General features: G+C 48.1%; 1 protein-coding gene and 1 pseudogene across 2 annotated transcripts in view; both read right to left on the bottom strand.

Annotated features, from left to right (window-relative positions):
* The window catches only part of LOC138638685 (astacin-like metalloendopeptidase), a 149,332-nt gene that overhangs the window by 112,425 nt on the left and 14,874 nt on the right, over nt 1–22,033 (bottom strand). For both annotated transcript variants that reach the window (XM_069728179.1, XM_069728180.1), the window contains exon 2: nt 1,219–1,388. The gene's annotated coding sequence lies outside the window, so the exon portion shown is untranslated. The remainder of the gene's footprint in view (nt 1–1,218; nt 1,389–22,033) is intronic.
* LOC138637899 (serine/threonine-protein kinase SBK1-like) overlaps nt 1–22,033 on the bottom strand; it is a 95,848-nt pseudogene that overhangs the window by 30,380 nt on the left and 43,435 nt on the right.

Raw genomic sequence — 22,033 nt, forward strand, 5'->3', positions numbered from 1 at the left:
TAGGGCAGCCCAATGAGCTACAGCGCTGAGGGGAAAAAAAAAAAAATGTAGCTTCCACTGTCCCTGCACACCGAAGGTGGTGTTGGGCAGTGGAAATCGCTACAGCACAAGCGGTTTTGTGGTTAATGGACCCTGCCTAACGCTATCCCTGCTTCTGACGAAGCGGCAGCAACCTCTCCCTAAGCTCAGATCAGCAGCAGTAACATGGCGGTCGGCGGGAACTCCCCTTTATAGCCCCTGTGACGCCGCAGACAGCAAGCCAATCACTGCAATGCCCTTCTCTAAGATGGTGGGGACCAGGACCTATGTCATCACGCTGCCCACACTCTGCGTTTACCTTCATTGGCTGAGAAATGGCGCTTTTCGCGTCATTGAAACGCGACTTTGGCGCGAAAGTCGCGTACCGCATGGCCGACCCCGCACAGGGGTCGGATCGGGTTTCATGAAACCCGACTTTGCCAAAAGTCGGCGACTTTTGAAAATGAACGACCCGTTTCGCTCAACCCTAGCCGCGACGTCACCGAAGGTCTTTCAAGCGCTGATTCTAAGGAAGGAAGACTGCCGGTTAGTACCAGGGCGCGTCAGAGGGTGATTATAGCAATATTTTTTATTTTAATTTTTTCTTTTACACTTAAATATGGATCCCAGGGCCTGAAGGAGAGTTTCCTCTCCTTCAGACTCTGGGAACCATAGTAACCCATTGCAATGCATTGGGTTTCGGGTTTCGGCCGACCACGAATTTTTATAGGATCGTCCGATTTCACTCGACCCGACTTTTGAGAAAGTCGGGTTTCGTGAAACCCGACCCGATCCTATAAAAGTAAAGGTCCCTCAACCCTACTAATCACCAATGTCCAAACTGTATAGCTGGCACTTTAAAACACATGATTATCCTGTTCGGTCTAAAAAACACATGATTACCCTGTTCGGTCTAACCTATATAAAATAGCCGAAACAAAGAGATCCGGAATTAAATAAAGTCAACAAAGCTTTATTAAGACAAATATATAATGGTGCAATAGTGCACAGGCACCCTAACATAAGGTGAGAGGCTGAATAATAATATATGATGTAAAAATAACAACACTGGTAAAGAATACCGCAGAGAAATACATATATCCTTATATACTGCCTGGTACAACACTAGCTGCCTAAACATACATAAAGTGCATAAGTATTACAAATATATGTGTAGCCAGGAACAGTAATAATATCTACCTGCAGCAGATTCAGCGTCCCACCTCACCCCAACGCGCGTTTCGCAACCAGCTTCTTCCGGGGGCGTGTCCGGGGTGGGTTAGTGTGGAGTTTTATCATGAAGCTCATCAAGAGAATGCCAAGAGTGTGCAAAGCAGTCATCAAATCAAAAGGTGGCTACTTTGAAGAACCTAGAATATAAGACATAATTTCAGTTGGCTCACGCTTTTTTGTTAAGTATATAATCCCACATGTGTTAATTCATAGTTTTGATGCCTTCAATGTGAATGCACAATTTTCATAGTCATGAAAATACAGAAAAAGCTTTAAATGAGAAGGTGTGTCCAAACTTTTGGTCTGTACTGTGGATAGATAGATAGATAGATAGATAGATAGATAGATAGATAGATAGATAGATAGATAGATAGATAGATAGATAGATAGATAGATAGATAGATAGATAGATGCCAGTTCATTTTCACAATGTCATGAGTTCAGCACAGGTTAGGCTGTTAGGGAGCGCAGCTTCAGTGAAGTCACAACTAGTCACTGAAGCTGCGCTGGCAGCATCTCCTCATTCACCAGTGGTTTTCAGCTGGGGTGGTCGCATCTTGGTACCATCCTGGTTGAAAGCTGTATATACCCCAGATATGGATAACGGCATGGGATAGAATGACGGACAGGTATGGTATATTGTTGCTTTATTATTTTATGTTTATTACAGGAGAATGAGGGCATCGCAGGAATTAGGAGTACAATAAAGATGGGAAAACTGTGTTGTGTTTGAATTCATTAAAAGACTTTTCTGGCTGTATCTTTATTTAACATGTACCAACTATAGGATTAGTAATCCATTACTAAGGCTAGTTTCACATTTGCGTTTAAAATCGCAGCGCTTTAAACGCAAACGCAGGTGGTGAAAAAAGCATGTAAACGTGTGCAAGCGCTGCGTTTTTTTAGACGCATGCGTTTTTGCATGTGGTAAAAAAAATGCGGCATTTTGACGCGTTTACATGCATTTTTCCCTGCGTTTGCATTTTTGAAACGCATGATGAGAAGTGTGTGACAGCTGCCAATCATCAAAATCAACTAGGAAACCCACTATAAACAGAAATAGCTAGGGTTAGGGTTAGGATCTCTAGGTTTAGGATTAGGGTTAGGATCCCTAGGGTTACGGTTAGGGTTAGGATCCCTAGGGTTAGGATCCCTAGCGTTAGAATTAGGGTTAGGATCCCTAGGGTTAGGGTTAGGATCCCTAGGGTTAGGGTTAGGATCCCTAGGGTTAGGATCCCTAGGGTTAGGGTTAGGGTTTGGATCCCTTTATCACCTTTATGGGTTAGGGTTGGCTTATCAGTGTGTATTCTTGTTTTTTTCTATTGAAACGCATGCTTTTAAAAACGCAAGCAAACGCATGTGCTTAAAAACGCATGCGTTTACATAGACAGCAATACATTTTTTTGGCGCAAAAAAAACGCATGCTTTTTTTGCGGCAAAAAATCGCCTCTAGAAATTACTACATGTTGCATTTCCGCAACAAAATGCAAGCATAGAAACGATGCATGCGTCGTCAAAACGCGGAAAAATGCATGCAAAAAAATGCATGCGTTTTTAATGTTAAGTATAGAAAAAAAACGCATGCGCTTTTTTGCGCTAAAACGCAGCGGCAAAAAACGCAAGTGTGAAACCGGCCTCAGTCATGGGCTTGATGTCACCTTTCAATACAACGGTGACATCAACCCCACATTTATTACCCTGCTTACCACCGTTACAGAGCAAATGGGAAGAGGGAGGTTAAGTGCCAGAATTGGCGCATCTCAGAGATGCTCCTTTTCTGGGGCGGCTGAGTGCTGATTTTTTAGTCAGTGGGGGCAATATCCATGGCCAATTCATAGGCTATTAATATGAGCCCACAGCTGTCTGCATAGCCTTTGTTGGTTATTAATTATGCGGTAACCCCACATCACATTTGTGATTGTATCATACAATTATTAGGTTCTGTAGAAGGACGTAGATCTGGGGATTTATTATGATGGAATATAGGCTGAACTGGATGGACAAATGTCTTTTTTCGGCCTTACTAACTATGTTACTATGTTACATTTATTTAAATAGCCAGTAAAGGCTAAGTATACAGCTGTGATCTGATATTAATAGCCTGGGACGCTCCATGGGTATTACCCCCATCCCAGGCTATAAACATCTGCCCCCAGTCGCTGCCTTTCACTCTACTGGTTACAAAAATGGCGCAGGAGCCCACACCATTTTTTCAAAAAAATTACCTTTTACTAATTAATCACATGTCCAGTAATTTGTGCACACACTGTACTAATTGTATTTGTCACTGACATCTATATATCTACCTATTCTAAATGTATTTACTGTATGTAATCCATCTCTTCTATAATGTCAGCTCCTGCAGTGATTTTACAAAAGCTGGCAGATGGATTACCGGCTCTCCTTCGATCTTTCTTTCAATTCAATATATACATATATATATATATACTAGATGGTGGCCCGATTCTAATGCATCGGGTATTCTAGAATATGCATGTCTACATAATATATTGCCCAGCTACGTAGTATATTGCCCAGCCACGTAGTATATAGCCCAGCCACGTATATTGTCCAGCCACGTAGTATATTGCCCAGTGCCATAGTATATTGCACAGCCCACGTAGTACACAATACAGAGCCACGTAGTATATTGCACAGCGACGTAGTATATTGCCCAGTCACGTAGTATATTGCACAGTGACGTAGTATATTGCCCAGTGACATAGTATACAGCACAGAGCCACATAGTATATTGCACAGTGATGTAGTATATTGCCCAGTCACGTAGTATATTGCCCAGCCCACGTAGTATATTTCCCAGCCACGTAGTATATAGCCCAGCCACGTATATTGTCCAGCCACGTAGTATATTGCCCAGTGCCATAGTATATTGCACAGCCCACGTAGTACACAATACAGAGCCACGTAGTATATTGCACAGCGACGTAGTATATTGCCCAGTCACGTAGTATATTGCACAGTGACGTAGTATATTGCCCAGTGACATAGTATACAGCACAGAGCCACATAGTATATTGCACAGTGATGTAGTATATTGCCCAGTCACGTAGTATATTGCCCAGCCCACGTAGTATATTTCCCAGCCACGTAGTATATAGCCCAGCCACGTATATTGTCCAGCCACGTAGTATATTGCCCAGTGACATAGTATATTGCACAGCCCACGTGGTATACAATACAGAGCCACGTAGTATATTGCACAGCCACGTAGTATATTGCCCAGTGACGTAGTATATTGCCCAGCGACGTAGTATATTGCCCAGCGACGTAGTATATTGCCCAGTGACGTAGTATATTGCCCAGCCACGTACTATATTGCCCAGTTATGTAGTATACAGCACAGAGCCACGTAGTATATTGCACAGAGCCACGTAGTATATTGCCAGGTCACGTAGTATATTGCCCAGTGACGTAGTATACAGCACAGAGCCACGTAGTATATTGCACAGCGACATAGTATATTGCACAGCGACATAGTATACAGCATAGAGCCACGTAGTATATTGCACAGAGCCACGTAGTATATTGCCCAGTGACATAGTATACAGCACAGAGCCACATAGTATATTGCACATCGACATAGTACATTGCACAGCGACGTAGTATACAGCATAGAGCCACGTAGTATATTGCACAGTGATGTAGTATACAGCACAGAGCTACGTAGTATATTGCACAGAGACATAGTATATTGCACAGCGACGTAGTATACAGCACAGAGCCACATAGTATATTGCCCAGTGACATACTATATTGCCCAGTCACGTAGTATATTGCCCAGTGATGTAGTATATTGCCCAGCCACATAGTATATTGCCCAGCCACGTAGTATATTGCCTAGTCACGTAGTATACAGCATAGAGCCATGTAGTATATTGCACAGAGCCACATAGTATATTGCCCAGTCACGTAGTATATTGCACAGCCCACGTAGTATACAGCACAGAGCCATGTAGTATATTGCACAGCGACGTAGTATACAGCACAGAGCCACGTAGTATATTGCACAGCGACGTAGTATATTGCCCAGTCACATAGTATATTGCACAGCGACGTAGTATACAGCACAGAGCCACGTAGTATATTGCAGAGCGACGTAGTATATTGCCCAGTGACGTAGTATACAGCACAGAGCCACGTAGTATATTGCCCAGCCACGTAGTATATTGCCCAGCCACGTAGTATATTGCCCAGTGATGTAGTATATTGCCCAGTCACGTAGTATATTGCCCAGCGACGTAGTATATTGCCCAGTGACGTAGTATATTGCCCAGCCACGTAGTATATTGCCCAGTCACGTAGTATATTGCCCAGTCACGTAGTATATTGCCCAGTGATGTAGTATATTGCCCAGTCACGTAGTATATTGCCCAGCGACGTAGTATATTGCCCAGTGACGTAGTATATTGCCCAGCCACGTAGTATATTGCCCAGTTATGTAGTATACAGCGCAGAGCCACGTAGTATGTTGCACAGAGCCACGTAGTACAGTATATTGCCCGGTCACATAGTATATTGCCCAGTGACGTAGTATACAGCACAGAGCCACGTAGTATATTGCCCAGTGACGTAGTATACAGCACAGAGCCATGTAGTATATTGCACAGAGCCACGTAGTATATTGCCCAGTCACGTAGTATATTGCCCAGTGATATAGTATACAGCAAGCACAGAGCCACACGCACAGCGGCGTAGTATAATAATAATAATAATCTTTATTTTTATATAGCGCTAACATATTCCGCTAACATTATCATCACTGTCCCCGATTGGGCTCACAATCTAGAATTCCTATCAGTATGTCTTTGGCATGTGGGAGGAAACCCACGCAAACACGGAGAGAACATACAAACTCTTTGCAGATGTTGTCCTGGGTGGGATTAGAACCCAGGACCCCAGCGCTGCAATGCTAACCACTGCGCCACCATGCTGCCCTGAGATATCATTGAGATATACCACCACAAACCTGCCTATTAAGTGACTAAATATATCATTGACAAAGTGTTGAAACACAGCAGGAGCATTACTTAACCCAAAAGGCATAACCAAGTTCTCGTAATGTCCCTCTGGAGTATTAAACGCTGTCTTCCATTCATCCCCCTCCTTCATCCGAATGAGATTATATGTCCCACTGAGATCTAATTTGGAGAACCATTTAGCCCCCACAATTTGGTTAAAGAGGTCCGGAATAAGAGGGAGCGGAAAAGAATCCCGGACCGTAATCTGATTTAATTCACGGAAGTCTAAGCATGGGCGTAAACCCCCATCCTTCTTAACAAAAAAGAACCCGGCAGCAATGGGTGATGACGAGCTTCTGATATGACCCTTGGCCAGACTCTCCGTGATATAGTCCTTCATGGCCTCTCTGGGGCAGAGATGTTGTATAGCCTACTCTTATAGTACCTTCACACATAACGGTATCGTTAAGGATATCGTTGCAACATCACGCTTTTTGTGACGTAGCAACTATCCCGCTAATGATATCTTTGTGTGACAGCGACCAACGATCAGGCCCTTGCTGGGAGATCGTTGGTCGTGCGGAATGATCAGGACCTTTTTTTGGTCGCTGATCACCCTGCTGTCATCGCTAGATCGGCGAAGTGGTCACCTGTAACCAGGGTAAACATCGGGTTACTAAGTGCAGGGCCGCGCTTAGCAACCCGATATTTACCCTGCTTACCATTGTAAAAGTAAAAAAAAAAAAATATATACAGCACAGAGCCACGTAGTATATTGCCCAGTGACATAGTATATTGCCCAGTCATGTAGTATATTGCCCAGTCACGTAGTATATTGCCTGTTATGAACTGGTGGTTTAGGAGCAACATGGGATGAGCTCTGAAGGAGGTGGTACCTGTACTGACCGCAGTCCCTAAGCTCAACACAACACTAGAAGTAGCCGTGGGATGCTCCTGTCACTCCCTAGGCACCTCGTCACAGCCTGAGAACTAACTACCCCTAAAGATAGAAACAGGAAAACTATCTTGCCTCAGAGAAAATCCCCAAAGGATAGATAGCCCCCCACAAGTAATGACTGTGAGTGGAGAGGGAAAAGACATACGCACAGGAGGCCAGTCTAGCTAGATAGATAGGACAGGACGGAATACTGTGCGGTCAGTATTAAAAACTACAAAAATCCACACAGAGTTTAGAAAAATCTCCACACCTGACTAAAGGTGTGGAGGGTAAATCTGCTTCCCAGAGCTTCCAGCTTAACAGAATTAATCCATACTGACAAGCTGGACAAAACATAGAAAGCACAGAACGAATAAGTCCACAACCTGTGGACAGAAAAGAGCAAGCAAGGACTTAACTTTGCTGAACTGGTCAGGATATCAGGGAAATCCAAGAGAGATGTGAATCCAACCAGGAACCATTGACAAGTGGCACTGCTGAAGGAAAGAGCCAGGCATAAATAGCCGAGCAGAAAGACAATCAGTGGAAGCAGCTGCAGACTGCTAAATCCAAGGAGCAGCCATACCACTTAAAACCACCGGAGGGAGCCCAAGAGCAGAACTCACAAAAGTGCCACTTACAACCACCGGAGGGAGCCCAAGAGCGGAATTCACAACAATTGCCCAGTCACGTAGTATATTGCCCAGTCACGTAGTATATTGCCCAGTCACATAGTATATTGCCCAGCGACGTAGTATATTGGCCAGTCACGTAGTATATTGCCCAGTCACGTAGTATATTGCCCAGTGACGTAGTATATTGCCCAGTGACGTAGTATATTGCCCAGCCACGTAGCATACAGCACAGAGCCATGTAGTATATTGCACAGAGCCACGTAGTATATTGCCCAGTCACGTAGTATATTGCCCAGTGACATAGTATACAGCACAGAGCCACGTAGTATATTGCCCTGTCACGTAGTATATTGCACAGCCCACGTAGTAAACAGCACAGAGCCACGTAGTATATTGCACAGCGATGTAGTATACAGCACAGAGCCACGTAGTATATTGCACAGCGACATAGTATATTGCCCAGTCACGTAGTATATTGCACAGCGACGTAGTATACAGCACAGAGCCACGTAGCATATTGCTCAGTGACATAGTATATTGCCCAGTTACATAGTATACAGCACAGAGCCACGTAGTATATTGCACAGCGATGTAGTATATTACCAAGTAACATAGTATACAGCACAGAGCCACGTTGTATATTGCCCAGTGATGTAGTATATTGGCCAGCTACGTAGTATATTGCCCAGTGACGTAGTATACAGCACAGAGCCAGGTAGTATATTGCCCAGTGACGTAGTATATTGCCCAGTTACATAGTATACAGCACAGAGCCACGTAGTATATTGCCCAGTGACGTAGTATATTGCCCAGTGAAGTAGTATACAGCACAGAGCCACGTAGTATATTGCCCAGTGAAGTAGTATACAGCACAGAGCCACGTAGTATATTGCCCAGTGACGTAGTATATTGCACAGCCACGTATGTCACAGGTTAAAAAATAAAAAATAAACATACTCACCTAACGATCCGAGGGCCCCTTGTAGTCTAACATACTCACCATTCTGGTCGCTGCTCCTCAGCGTCCCGTCTCTCCGCCTCCTGGGATCCAACGGCGCTGTGTCGATGCCGCCATCTTCCGTTCCCAGGATGCATTGCGAAATTACCTAGATGACTTAGCGGTCTCGCGAGACAACTAGGTCTTCTGGGTAATTTCGCAATGCATCGCTGGGAATGGAAGATGGCGGCAGGTGCGAGCGGACAACGGAGGGTGAGTATAGCAGGTTTTTGTTTTTTTACTATTTTTAACATTACATTTTTTACTATTGATGCCGCATAGGCATGTCCCCATAGGTTGGGGACACAGGGTTAATGGCGGCGGTAACGGAGTGCGTTACCCATGGAATAACGCGGTCCGTTACAGCCGGTATTAACCCTGTGTTAGCGGTGACCGGAGGGGAGTATGGAGCGGGCGCCGGGGACAGTGACTGCGGCAAGCATGGAGCGGAGCACCGGGGACACTGCGGGGAGTATGGACCGGATCGCCGGGGACATCGACTGCGGGGAGTAAGGAGCGGCCATTTTCTTCCGGACTGTGCCCGTCGCTGATTGGTCGCGGCAGCCATGACAGGCAGCTGGCGAGACCAATCAGCGAATGAATAACCGTGACAGAAAGACAGACAGACAGATGGAAGTGACCCTTAGACCATTATATAGTAGATATACACATTATATATATATATATATATATATACACATATATATATATATATATATATATATATATATACACACATATATATATATATATATATATATTTACACATACATATATTATATATATATATATACACTATATATACATATACACACACTACTGACATCTATATATCTCTGTATTCTATGTGTGTATATATCTATTCTATCTTTTCTATTCCTAACATGTCAATGTGATTTTACTGCACACTGCAATTGAATTACCGGATTTTCAAAGGACACCAGTGCATAAAAAACAGACAGCACTCGCATGGTGCGAGTGCTGTACGTTTTTTCTTGCATCCACTGACTTGCATTGGCGACTCTCGGCCGAGATACGCAGCAAATCGCAGCATGCTGCGATTTTTTTCTCAGTCCGATTTCAGCTGAGAAAAAAAAAAATCGCACATGAGATGTAACTCATTGAATAATATAGGTCAGAGTGCAATCCGATTTTTTATCAGCTTGCACTCATCCGTTTTTCTCACAAATGTGTATGAGCCCTCAGTCTAGGTCAAGGGTCACAATTAGTTGTTGGATTAGCTCCTTCACGATATTTTATGTACATATAACCTGTTAAGACATGCCGGCACACGGGCGGTGTCATTCTATGCACCCATCAGCTTGCCCCTGACATGATCGAGGGGTGCCAATGGGTTGCAATGACAGTTGAGGGTCTGCTGATGACTTCCATGCTAGTCAGGAAGATCCTACTAGGAAAGTCAGCCTGCAGCTGGTGTTCATAAGAGATCTCGATTTTCGCTATACATAGCACTGCTGATAAACTTCTATGTATAGCACAGGTGAACTAAGGGGATTAACAAATATAGTAAAAGGTGAAATTTAAAAAAAAATATTAAAAACTTAAAAAAAACACAAGTTCAAATCATCTCATATAATAATAATAATCTTTATTTATATAGCGCCACCATATTCCGCAGCATTTACAGTTTATCTTTTTCAAAAACAACAGTCATAAGTAGTGTTGAGCATTCCGATACCGCAAGTATCGGGTATCGGCCGATATTTGCGGTATCGGAATTCCGATACCGAATTCCGATACTTCCCGCGTATCGGATACCGGAATCGGAAGTTCCCAGAATTCAAATTGAACGCAGCAGCCAATGAGGAATGAATGAAAGTGTGGGCACATCCTGTTTAGCATGGTGGGCATGTAAATACTGGCAAGGCTTGGATTGGCTGCTGAAATGATGTCACTCTGCACTATAAAAAAGCGCTGCCGCCATTTTGCGCTCACTCTGCTGTGATTTCAGTTAGGGACAGGACGCTGTGTTCTAACTGAGGGCCAGTTGAGCTTGCTAATTGCTTTATTTTCCTTTCCAAAGGCTAATTTAGCAAAACGCTGTGTGTTCTTCACTGTTCACCTTGCTCTTGCCTTGCAGCGCTGTTTTAACAGCGTTCTGCAAGGTCTCTGTGTGTGTGTGTGTGTGCAGCTCACTCTGTAGTCTGTGTGCAGCCATATACCCGGTTGTATTCAGCTCAGGGGGGGTTCACACTGCCTCACACAGTTGTTCTTTTTTGCTCTTAGTGCAGCCTGCTGCACATTTTTTCTCAAATTTCCTATTAGTGTTTTTCCACCAGTCTCCAGCTCTATTGTGGAAAAACACTACATAGGATAACCTAGAGGGGGTTTTTAGGGCCTTGCAGCGCCGTTTACGGCTGTCTGCACGGTCTCCGTGTGAGCCCAGCTCGCCCTGCAGTCTGTGTGCAGCCATAGCCGGTTGGATTCAGCTCAGGGTTCGTTACTGGCTCATACCTTGAGAAAAATTTTCCTTTTTTTCAAATAGTGCAGCCTGTTTAAAATTTGAAAAAAAAATTCCTATTAGTGTCTTTCCACTCGTATCCAGCTAAATAGTGGAAAAACACTATATAGGATAACCTAGAGGAGGGTTTTTTGGCCTTGCAGCGCCGTTTACGGCTGTCTGCACGGTCTCCGTGTGAGCCCAGCTCGCCCTGTAGTCTGTGTGCAGCCATAGCCGGTTGGATTCAGCTCAGGGTTCGTTACTGGCTCATACCTTGAGAAAAATTTTCCTTTTTTTTCAAATAGTGCAGCCTGTTTAAAATTTGAAAAAAAAAAAATCCTATAAGTGTCTTTCCACTCGTATCCAGCTAAATAGTGGAAAAACACTATATAGGATAACCTAGAGGAGGGTTTTTTGGCCTTGCAGCGCCGTTTACGGCTGTCTGCACGGTCTCCGTGTGAGCCCAGCTCGCCCTGTAGTCTGTGTGCAGCCATAGCCGGTTGGATTCAGCTCAGGGTTCGTTACTGGCTCATACCTTGAGAAAAATTTTCCTTTTTTTGAAATAGTGCAGCCTGTTTAAAATTTGAAAAAAAAAAAAATCCTATTAGTGTCTTTCCACCAATCTCCAGCTCAATTGTGGAAAAACACTACATAGGATAACCTAGAGGGTTTTTTTTGGGCCTTGCAGCGCCGTTTACGGCTGTCTGCACGGTCTCTGTGTGAGCGCAGCTCGCCCTGTAGTCTGTGTGCAGCCATAGCCGGTTGGATTCAGCTCAGGGTGCGTTACTGCCTCATACCTTGAAAAACAATTTCCTTTTTTTCAAATAGTGCAGCCAGTTTAAAATTTGAAAAAAAAAATTCCTATTAGTGTCTTTCCACTTGTATCCAGCTAAATAGTGGAAAAACACTATATAGGATAACCTAGAGGAGGGTTTTTTGGCCTTGCAGCGCCGTTTACGGCTGTCTGCACGGTCTCCGTGTGATTTAAACTAGCTCTGTAGCCCGATCTGCACCAAAAAAAAAGTTAAGTTCACCAAACACAACTTAACACTTGTGTAGGCCACATTTGAAAAATAATAAAGTTTAGTCCACAATTTACAACATTAGTGTTTCTTACACCTGTTAGGAGGAGCATTACAGGAATAAGCACACTAAGGCCTTAGTACTTTTCTGCTTATCTTTATCTGTCAACCAAGATGAAGAGGGCAGGGAGTAAGGCACGTGGGCGTGGGCGCGGAGCAGGGAGAGGAGCAGGGAGAGGACGTGGTGATTCTGTGCCTGCTGCGGGCGCCGGTGACTCGTCGTCACTCAGTTTCAGCAGGGAACAGTCCTTCATGCGCAGCTTTGTCGGAGAGCGCCGTGCACCGCTGCTGCGTGATGACCAAATTGAAGCCGTTGTCGGGTGGATGGCAGCTAACGCCTCGGCATCGACTTCAGTTAGTGCCACATCCTCTCAGGCACAGAGCACTGGAGAGCAGCCATCTGTCTCTTCACCACCTGCCAAATTGGCCAGGCAGTCAGAGAGCCCAGGACAGGAGCCGTCTCTACTTCTGTTCTCTGAATCTCTTGGCTTGGAAACAGGGGGCCAGCCAAGCAGCATTGGAGAAATGGAAGAAGAGGCAGTGTGCAGTGATGCCCAACACCTTTTTCTCTCTGACTCTGAAGAGGCAGGTGGGCCAGTGCCTCCGGTGACCACAGCGCAGTACGCATCTGATGATGAAACTCAGGTGCCGCTTTCTCGTGCGTACTGTGCTGCTGAGACTACCCAGGAGGAGCAGTTGGTGGCAGAGGGTAGTGGAGATGATGAGGTCCTTGACCCATTGTGGCGTGAGGAACAGGAAGGTGGTGGGAGCAGCTCAGAGGAAGAGCTTCCTCTTACGGGCCAAAGAGGGAGAGGGAGGGGGAAGACTGCGGAGCCTGTAGCCTCCACTTTGGCACCCGTTAGGAGCCTGTCTCTTTCCAAAGCCAAAAAGGGCGCTCCCAAGACTTGCAGTGCCTGGTCCTTTTTTGACACAGTTGCAGATGACATTTGTTTTGTCAAATGCAAGCTGTGTCATCATAAAGTAAAAAGAGGGAAGAATGTCAGCAACCTCAATACCACAAATATGTGGAAACATGTGCGGACCAGGCACGCGGTGGAGTTACAGAAACACACTGAAGATGTAGGCCAACCAACAGCGGCAGCTACCACCTCTTCAGCTCGTGTTGCCTCTTCCTCCAGCTCACGCACAGCTGGTTTGGCTTCCTCCCAGAGACCTTGTGTAATTCCACCCACAGCACCACCTTCCCAGTCATCCTCACACTCCCAGTCTACTCTACAGCCATCGGTAGTACAGGCATGGGAGAAAAGGCGGGCATTCTCGGCCAACCACCCCCGAGCACAGGCTCTGAATGCAGGCATTGCCAAACTGTTGTCCCTGGAAATGCTCTCGTTCAGGCTGGTGGAGACTGACAGCTTCCGTGACTTGATGGCATTGGCAGTCCCACAGTACAAGGTGCCCAGCCGCTTTTACTTCAGCAGGCAGGCTGTCCCTGCCCTGCACAGGCATGTTGAGGCAAACATAAAACATGCGCTACTGAACACCATCAGTAGCAAGGTCCACCTCACCACCGATGCGTGGACCAGTCAGCATGGACAGGGGCGATATGTTTCCTTCACTGCCCATTGGGTTAATGTTGTTGAGCCAGGTACAGATCGTGCGAGTGGCGCAGGACGTGTCCTGCCCACTCCAAGGATTGCAGGAATCCAGTCTGTACGCATCGACTCCTCCTCTTACACCAGTTCCTCTGATTCCTCTCTGCAGGATCCGTCACAGTCCACCCCCACATGGACCCGTGAACGTTTACCTATGACCGACATGAGCACAGCCGTGGCCAAACGTCAGCAGGCCGTCTTGAAACTAGTTTCATTGGGGCATCGAAGCCACACAGCGCAGGAGCTCTGGAATGCCATCAAGCAGGAGAGCGATGTGTGGTTACTGCCAGCGAATCTCCAGCCAGGCATGGTAGTGTGTGACAATGGCCGAAATCTGGTGGCAGCTTTGGCCCTTGGCAACCTCACTCACATCCCATGTCTGACACATGTGCTCAATTTGGTTGTGCAGAGTTTTCTGAGGGACTATCCGGATCTTGATGCCCTGCTGCACAAGGTCCGCCTAGAGTGTGCTCACTTGCGGCGTTCCAGCTTGGCCAGATCCCGCATTGCTGCTCTGCAGCGCAGATTCCGCCTTCCGGAACACCGCATCATATGTGACCTACCTACCCGGTGGAATTCCACGTTACATATGTTGGAGCGGTTGTGTGAGCAGCAGCAAGCAGTTATGGAGTACCAGCTGCATCAGGCGCAAAGAAGTCGCAGTCAGCGCCGATCAGACTTCACAACCACAGAGTGGGCCACTCTGAAGGACGTCTGCCAGGTTTTGCGTCCTTTTGATTATTCCACGCGGATGGCAAGTGCAGATGATGCACTAGTCAGCATGACTGTCCCCCTTATCTGCCTGCTTCAGCAAACTTTGCAAGGGTTAAGGGATGATGTGGTGGAAGAGGTGGAGGATGAGGAGTCACCTTTTCCATCAGCTTCTGGAGAGTCAGCGCCACGTGGTTCCTCACAAAGGGGTACGCAGGGGCCAATTTGTGAGGAGGATGAGGAGGAGTCAATGGACGAGGAAGAGCTCCGTCCAGAGGAGGGAGCGACACAATTGTCCAGTGGTCAGTGTGTACATCGAGGGTGGGGTGATGACGAGCGGGCAGAGATCATGTCTCAAGCAGGGGATAGCGTTTCTGGGCCGGTTGGCACTCTGCAGCACATGGTGGATTTTATGCTGCAGTGCCTGAGAAATGACTGCCGCATCGACCACATTGTCAACACGCCTGATTATTGGGTGTTCACCCTCCTCAATCCTCGCTACCGGGACAACGTCCAAAACCTCATCCCTGCGTTGACCCGGGAGCGTAAATTGCGGGAGTACCACGACACACTGGTGAATTCCATCATCTTCTCCTGTCCAACTGAGAGGAGTGCTGCTAGTGCTTTACAAAGCAGCTCAGTGCGTCGAGGCAGTGGGGGAGGCTCTGCCCAAAGAGGGAGCAGAAGCAGTGCCTCTGCCCAAGGCAAGCCGAGTATGGCACAACTCTGGCACACTTTTGTGTGCCCGCCCCAAATGTCTACACCATCACCGGCGGCTCCAGTCAGCAGGAGGCAACGGTTCCGTCAGATGGTGACAGACTACATGGCTTGCCCTCTTACTGTACTCCCCGACGGCTCTTCCCCGTTCAAGTTTTGGGTCTCTAAGCTGGATACATGGCCAGAGCTAAGTCAGTATGCATTGGTGGTGCTGGCTTGCCCTGCGGCTAGTGTCTTATCGGAACGTGTCTTTAGTGCCGCAGGTGGTGTACTAACAGACCGTCGCATGCGACTATCCTCCGATAACGTTGACCGGCTTACTTTCCTGAAAATGAACCAGGCATGGATCTCGCAGGAATTTGCCACTCCTCTGCCTGATTAATTAATTGGGTGTCATCCAGGTCTTCTGCTGTGTTCATCTTTCTACCACCTGAAATGCTATTCCTGGGCTCCAACACCGCCAGTTGCGGCTCAGAAGTGCAGGCTGCACAGTCAAAACATACGACCCAGTGTTATTGGGTTTCAGTAACGTCAGCTGATCCCCAGCTGTGTAGCCGGCAATGTGTCCTGCGACCGCTACGCTGGCACAACAACCTGAATGTAAGGGAACCTGCCCCCCCCCGTCGTTTGTTACCGAAAGAGCCATCTTGTGCAGCATTAATGCTGCACAAGGAAAAGGTAGCTATTTTTTTTGGGCTCCTTGCACACGCAGAACTTAACACTTATAAAATGTGTTCACTGATACCGTTATACCGTCCCAGAGCTGGGACTTTCCTTCGTAATGTGACGCAGCACAGCCGTCATTCCTACCCCCTTGGCGCCATGCGCTGCCTCCTCAGCGTTGTTTTAAGCTGTCACGGAGCCTGCGCTGTTCTGTTATCCCTTGGCCATGCCCTATTTGCGCTGCCTGTCTTCTGACATAATTTGGTGTCAGGCTGGCTGCGCCTGTGCGGCCGCGCTGCCATAGATCCCGCCTCGCAGTGTCTTCTGATTGAGTCACACTGCGGGCCTGGGATCCATGGGCATGCGCAGTGCATATCTTCCCCTCGGGCTCTCGCTCATTCCCCTTTGCCTTCTTTAGACTGTGCGCCGTCAGCTGATCCCTAATAGCATGCCACGGCCGTGACAACGCACAGTCTGAAGAAGAGGGAAGGAGGGGAGTGAGAGTCGAGGATATGCACTGTGCATGCCCATGGATCCAAGGCCCGCAGTGGGATTACGTTAGACGAGACTGCGAGGTGGGATCTGGAGCAGCGTGGACGCACAGGCACTGACAGCCTGACACCAAATTATGTCAGAAGACAGGCAGCGCTAATTGGGCATGGCCAAGGGATAACAGAACAGCGCAGGCTCCGTGACAGTTTAAAACAACGCTGAGGAGGCAGCACATGGCACCAAGGGGATAGGAATGACAGCTGTGCTGTGTCCCATTACGAAGGAAATTCGCACCTCCGTGACGGTTTAACGGTATAAGGGGACACATTTTTAGTGTTTACTTCTGTGTTTGCAAGGAGCATAATTAAAAGAGCAACCTTTTCCTTTTGCATCCTTAGCGCTGCACAAGATGGCTCTTTCAGCTACAAACGTCTTGGGGGGGGGTTAAAGGTTCCCTTTCAACTTGCTCCAATCAGGCTTCGGCCTACACTCTGTTCCTCTGCTCCTCCTGCTGTCCCTGGGCTCTAACACCGCCAGTTGGTGCCTGGAAGTGCTGTGTGCACAGTCAACAGTCGCTCCTCTGTTATTGGGGTTCAGTAACGTCAGCTGATCCCCAGCTGTGTGTGCGGTAATACCTCCAATCTGCTCCTCCTGCTGTCCCTGGGCTCTAACACCGCCAGTTGGTGCCTGGAAGTGCTGTGTGCACAGTCAACAGTCGCTCCTCTGTTATTGGGGTTCAGTAACGTCAGCTGATCCCCAGCTGTGTGTGCGGTAATACCTCCAATCTGCTCCTCCTGCTGTCCCTGGGCTCTAACACCGCCAGTTGGTGCCTGGAAGTGCTGTGTGCACAGTCAACAGTCGCTCCTCTGTTATTGGGGTTCAGTAACGTCAGCTGATCCCCAGCTGTGTGTGCGGTAATACCTCCAATCTGCTCCTCCTGCTGTCCCTGGGCTCTAACACCGCCAGTTGGTGCCTGGAAGTGCTGTGTGCACAGTCAACAGTCGCTCCTCTGTTATTGGGGTTCAGTAACGTCAGCTGATCCCCAGCTGTGTGTGCGGTAATACCTCCAATCTGCTCCTCCTGCTGTCCCTGGGCTCTAACACCGCCAGTTGGTGCCTGGAAGTGCTGTGTGCACAGTCAACAGTCGCTCCTCTGTTATTGGGGTTCAGTAACGTCAGCTGATCCCCAGCTGTGTATCCGGCAACGTGTCATGCGACCGCCACGCTGGCACAACTAAAATGTAAGGGGACCTGTCCCCCCCCCCTAGGCGTTTGTTACTGAAAGAGCCACCATGTGCAGCACTAATACTGCACAAGGGAAAGGTCGCTCTTGAAATTATGCTCCTTGGAAACGCTGAACTACACACTCATGTAATGTGTCCCCTCACACCGTCCAACCGTCCCAGAGGTGGGACTTTCCTTTGTAATGTGACGCAGCACAGCCGTCATTGCTACCCCCTTGGCACCGTGCGCTGCCTCCTTAGCGTTGTTTGATTCCGTCATGGACCCTGCACTGTTATGTTATCCCTTGGCCATGCACAGTTTGCGCTGCCCGTCCTCTGACATCATTTGTTGTCGTCCTGGCTGCGCCTGTGCGTCCACGCTGCCCGAAATCCCACCTCGCAGTGTCGTCTAATGTGATCCCACAGTGGGCCTGGTATCCATGGCCATGCGCAGTGCATATACTACCCTCTCATTCCCCTTCTTCATGCTTCTTCAGACTAGGCGGCGTCAGCTGATCCCTAATAGCATGCCACGGCCGTGACGCGGCACAGTCTGAAGAAGCATGAAGGAGGTGAGTGAGAGGCGATGATATGCACTGCGCATGCCCATGGATCCCTGGCCCGCAGTGGGATTACATTTGATGACACTGCAAGGTTGGATCTCGGGCAGCTTTGACGCACAGGCACTGCCAGCCTGACACCTAAATGATGTCAGAAGACGGGCACCGCTAACTGTGCATGGCCAAGGGATAACATTACAGCGCGGGCTCCGTGACAGAACCAAACAACGTTGAGGAGGTGGCGCACGGCACCAAGGGGGTTGGAATGACGGCTGTGCTGTGTCACATTACAAAGGAAAGTCCCACTTCTGGGATGGTTTGACGGTGTGAGGGGACACATTATATAAGTGTGTACTTCAGCGTTTGCAAGGAGCATAATTTTCGGAGCCACCATTTTCCATGTGCAGTATTACTGCTGTACAAGATGGCTCTTTCAGCAACAAATGCCTGGGGGGGGGGGGGGGTTAAAGGTTCCCTTTCAACTTGCTCCACTGCAGGCTTCGGCCTACACTCTGCTCCTCTTTGATTCCCTGGGTTTCAACACTGTCAGTTGACACCTGGAAGTGTTGTCTACACAGAAAAAACACTAGGTGATGTGTCAGTGGGGTTCTGCACCGCCAGCTGTTCCCCTGCTGTGTAGTCGGCATCGTGTCCAGCACAAGCCACGCTGGCACAACCGACCAAAAGCTTCCACCAGTGCAGGCTTCGGCCTACACTTTGCTCCTCTCCTCCTCCTGCTGACCCTGGGCTCAAACACCGCTAGTTTTTGCCCGGAACTGCTAGCTGCACAGAGAAAAACACCAGCCAATGTGTTAGTGGGGTTCAGCAACGCCAGCTGTTCCCCTGCTGTGTAGCTGGCAACGTGTCCTGCAAACGCCACGCAGGCACATGAACTGAAATTGAAGGGAGCCTGGCCCCCTCTCCCCCAGGTGTTTCTATGTATAACAGCCACCTTGTACAGTAGTACTGCTGCATTTGTACAAGGTGGCTGACTTTTTATCCTTGCCCACGTGGAACTCAACACGTACAAAATGTGTCTCTTTGAGACCATTCCACTGTCCCTGAGGTGTGACTTTCCTTTCTAATGATACGCAGCACCCCCCTTGGTAGCGCTTCCCATCTTCTGACATCATCGGTTGGCTAGTTGCGCCTGTGCGTCCGCCCTGCCTGAATAAAATGCTCCTCGTTGTCTTAATTATTTTGACTGCGGGGGTGTGATTGATGGGCACGAGCAGTGCATATCTTCGCCTGTCTTAACTCATCTCCTTCCGCCTTCTTCAGACTGTGCAGCCTCATGGCCGCGGCATGCGAGAAGGGATCAGATGAGGCCGCCCAGTCTGAAGCAGGTGTAAGGACATGTGTGAGCGGCAAACATATTTAGTGCACCAGGGCACAAATCCCAGCACCGCAGTGTGATTTTTTAAAAACACACTGTGGGTCTGGGATTCATGTCCACCGCTAACCGCAACGGCCAACATGAAATGAGGTCATAAGACAAGAAGCGCTCACAGCGCATGGCCAAAGGATCACAAGAGCGCAGACTCCTGTACAGCAACTAACAACGCTCAGGAAGCTGCGCCCATGCAAAAAGGTGTTGTTTTCGACACCTGTGCTGCTTTTCTTTAAAAAGACAAGTCACGCCTCCACTACTGTTTAACAGTATAATGGGCTAAATAGTGTACGTGTTGCATTCAGCGTGTGCAAGTAGACAAATTAATAGAGCAACTTTTTACTTGTGCAGAATTAATGCTGCAGAAGGAGTGGCTCTTGTACTTTGTAACACCTGAGGGGGGGTTAAAGGTAACCTTTGAAATTGGTTCAACTAGGCTTCGGCCTACACTCTGCTCCTCTCCTCCTCCTGCTGACCCTGGGTTCTAACAACGCTAGTTTTTGCCCGGAAATGCTAGCTGCACAGAGAAAAACGCCAGCCAATGTGTTAGTGGGGTTCAGCAACGCCAGCTGTTTCCCTGCTGTGTAGCTTGCATCGTGTCCAGCACAAGCCACGCTGGCACAACCGACCAAAAGCTGCCACCAGTGCAGGCTTCGGCCTACACTTTGCTCCTCTCCTCCTCCTCCTGCTGACCCTGGGCTCTAACACCGCTAGTTTTTGCCCGGACATGGAATCTGCACAGAGAAAAACACCAGTCAATGTGTCAGTGGGGTTCAGCAACGCCAGCTGTTCCCCTGCTGTGTAGCTTGCAACGTGACCTGCAAACGCCACGCAGGCACATGAACTGAAATTGAAGGGAGCCTGCCCCCCACCCCCAGGTGTTTCTATGTATAACAGCCACCTTGTACAGCAGTACTGCTGCATTTGTACAAGGTGGCTGACTTTTTCTCCTTGCCCACGTGGAACTCAACACGTACAAAATGTGTCTCATTAGAGACCATTACAATGTCCCTGAGGTGTGACTTTCCTTTGTAATGACACGCAGCACCACCCTTGTTAGCGCTGCCCGTCTTTTGACATCATTGGTTAGCTGGCTGCGCCTGTGCATCTCCCCTGCTCGAAACAACGCCCCTCGGTGTCTTATTTTTTTGGACAGCGAGGGTGTGATTGATGGGCATGTGCAGTGCATATGTTTGCCTGTGTTCACTCATCTCCTTCCGCCTTCTTCAGACTGGGTGTCCTCATGGCCGCGGCAGGCGATAAGGGATCAGATGAGGCCGCCCAGTCTGAAGCAGGTGTAAGGACATGTGTGAGCGTCAAACATATTTACTGCACAAGGCCACGAATCCCAGCCACGCAGTGTGATTTTTTGAAAACACACTGTGGGTCTGGGATTCATGTCCACCGCTAACCGCAACGGCCAACATGAAATGAGGTCATAAGACAGGAAGCGCTCACAGCGCATGGCCAAAGGATTACAAGAGCGCAGACTCCTGTACAGCAACTAACAACGCTCAGGAAGCTGCGCACATGCAAAAAGGTGTTGTTTTCGACACCTGTGCTGCTTTTCTTTAAAAAGACAAGTCACGCCTCCACTACTGTTTAACAGTATAATGGGCTAAATAGTGTACGTGTTGCATTCAGCGTGTGCAAGTAGACAAATTAATAGAGCAACCTTTTACTTGTGCAGCATTAATGCTGCACAAGGAGTGGCTCTTGTACTTTGTAACACCTGAGGGGGGGTTAAAGGTAACCTTTGAAATTGGTTCAACTAGGCTTCGGCCTACACTCTGCTCCTCTCCTCCTCCTGCTGACCCTGGGCTCTAACAACGCTAGTTTTTGCCCGGAAATGCTAGCTGCACAGAGAAAAACACCAGCCAATGTGTTAGTGGGGTTCAGCACCGCCAGCTGTTCCCCCGCTGTGTAGCCGGCATCGTGTCCAGCAAAAGCCACGCTGGCACAACCGACCAAAAGCTGCCACCAGTGCAGGCTTCGGCCTACACTTTGCTCCTCTCCTCCTCCTCCTGCTGACCCTGGGCTCTAACACCGCTAGTTTTTGCCCGGACATGCAATCTGCACAGAGAAAAACACCAGTCAATGTGTCAGTGGGGTTCAGCAACGCCAGCTGTTCCCCTGCTGTGTAGCTTGCAACGTGACCTGCAAACGCCACGCAGGCACATGAACTGAAATTGAAGGGAGCCTGCCCCCCACCCCCAGGTGTTTCTATGTATAACAGCCACCTTGTACAGCAGTACTGCTGCATTTGTACAAGGTGGCTGACTTTTTCTCCTTGCCCACGTGGAACTCAACACGTACAAAATGT

This window comes from Ranitomeya imitator, chromosome 5 (assembly GCF_032444005.1).
Source record: "Ranitomeya imitator isolate aRanImi1 chromosome 5, aRanImi1.pri, whole genome shotgun sequence".
Taxonomy (NCBI): Eukaryota; Metazoa; Chordata; class Amphibia; order Anura; family Dendrobatidae; genus Ranitomeya; species Ranitomeya imitator.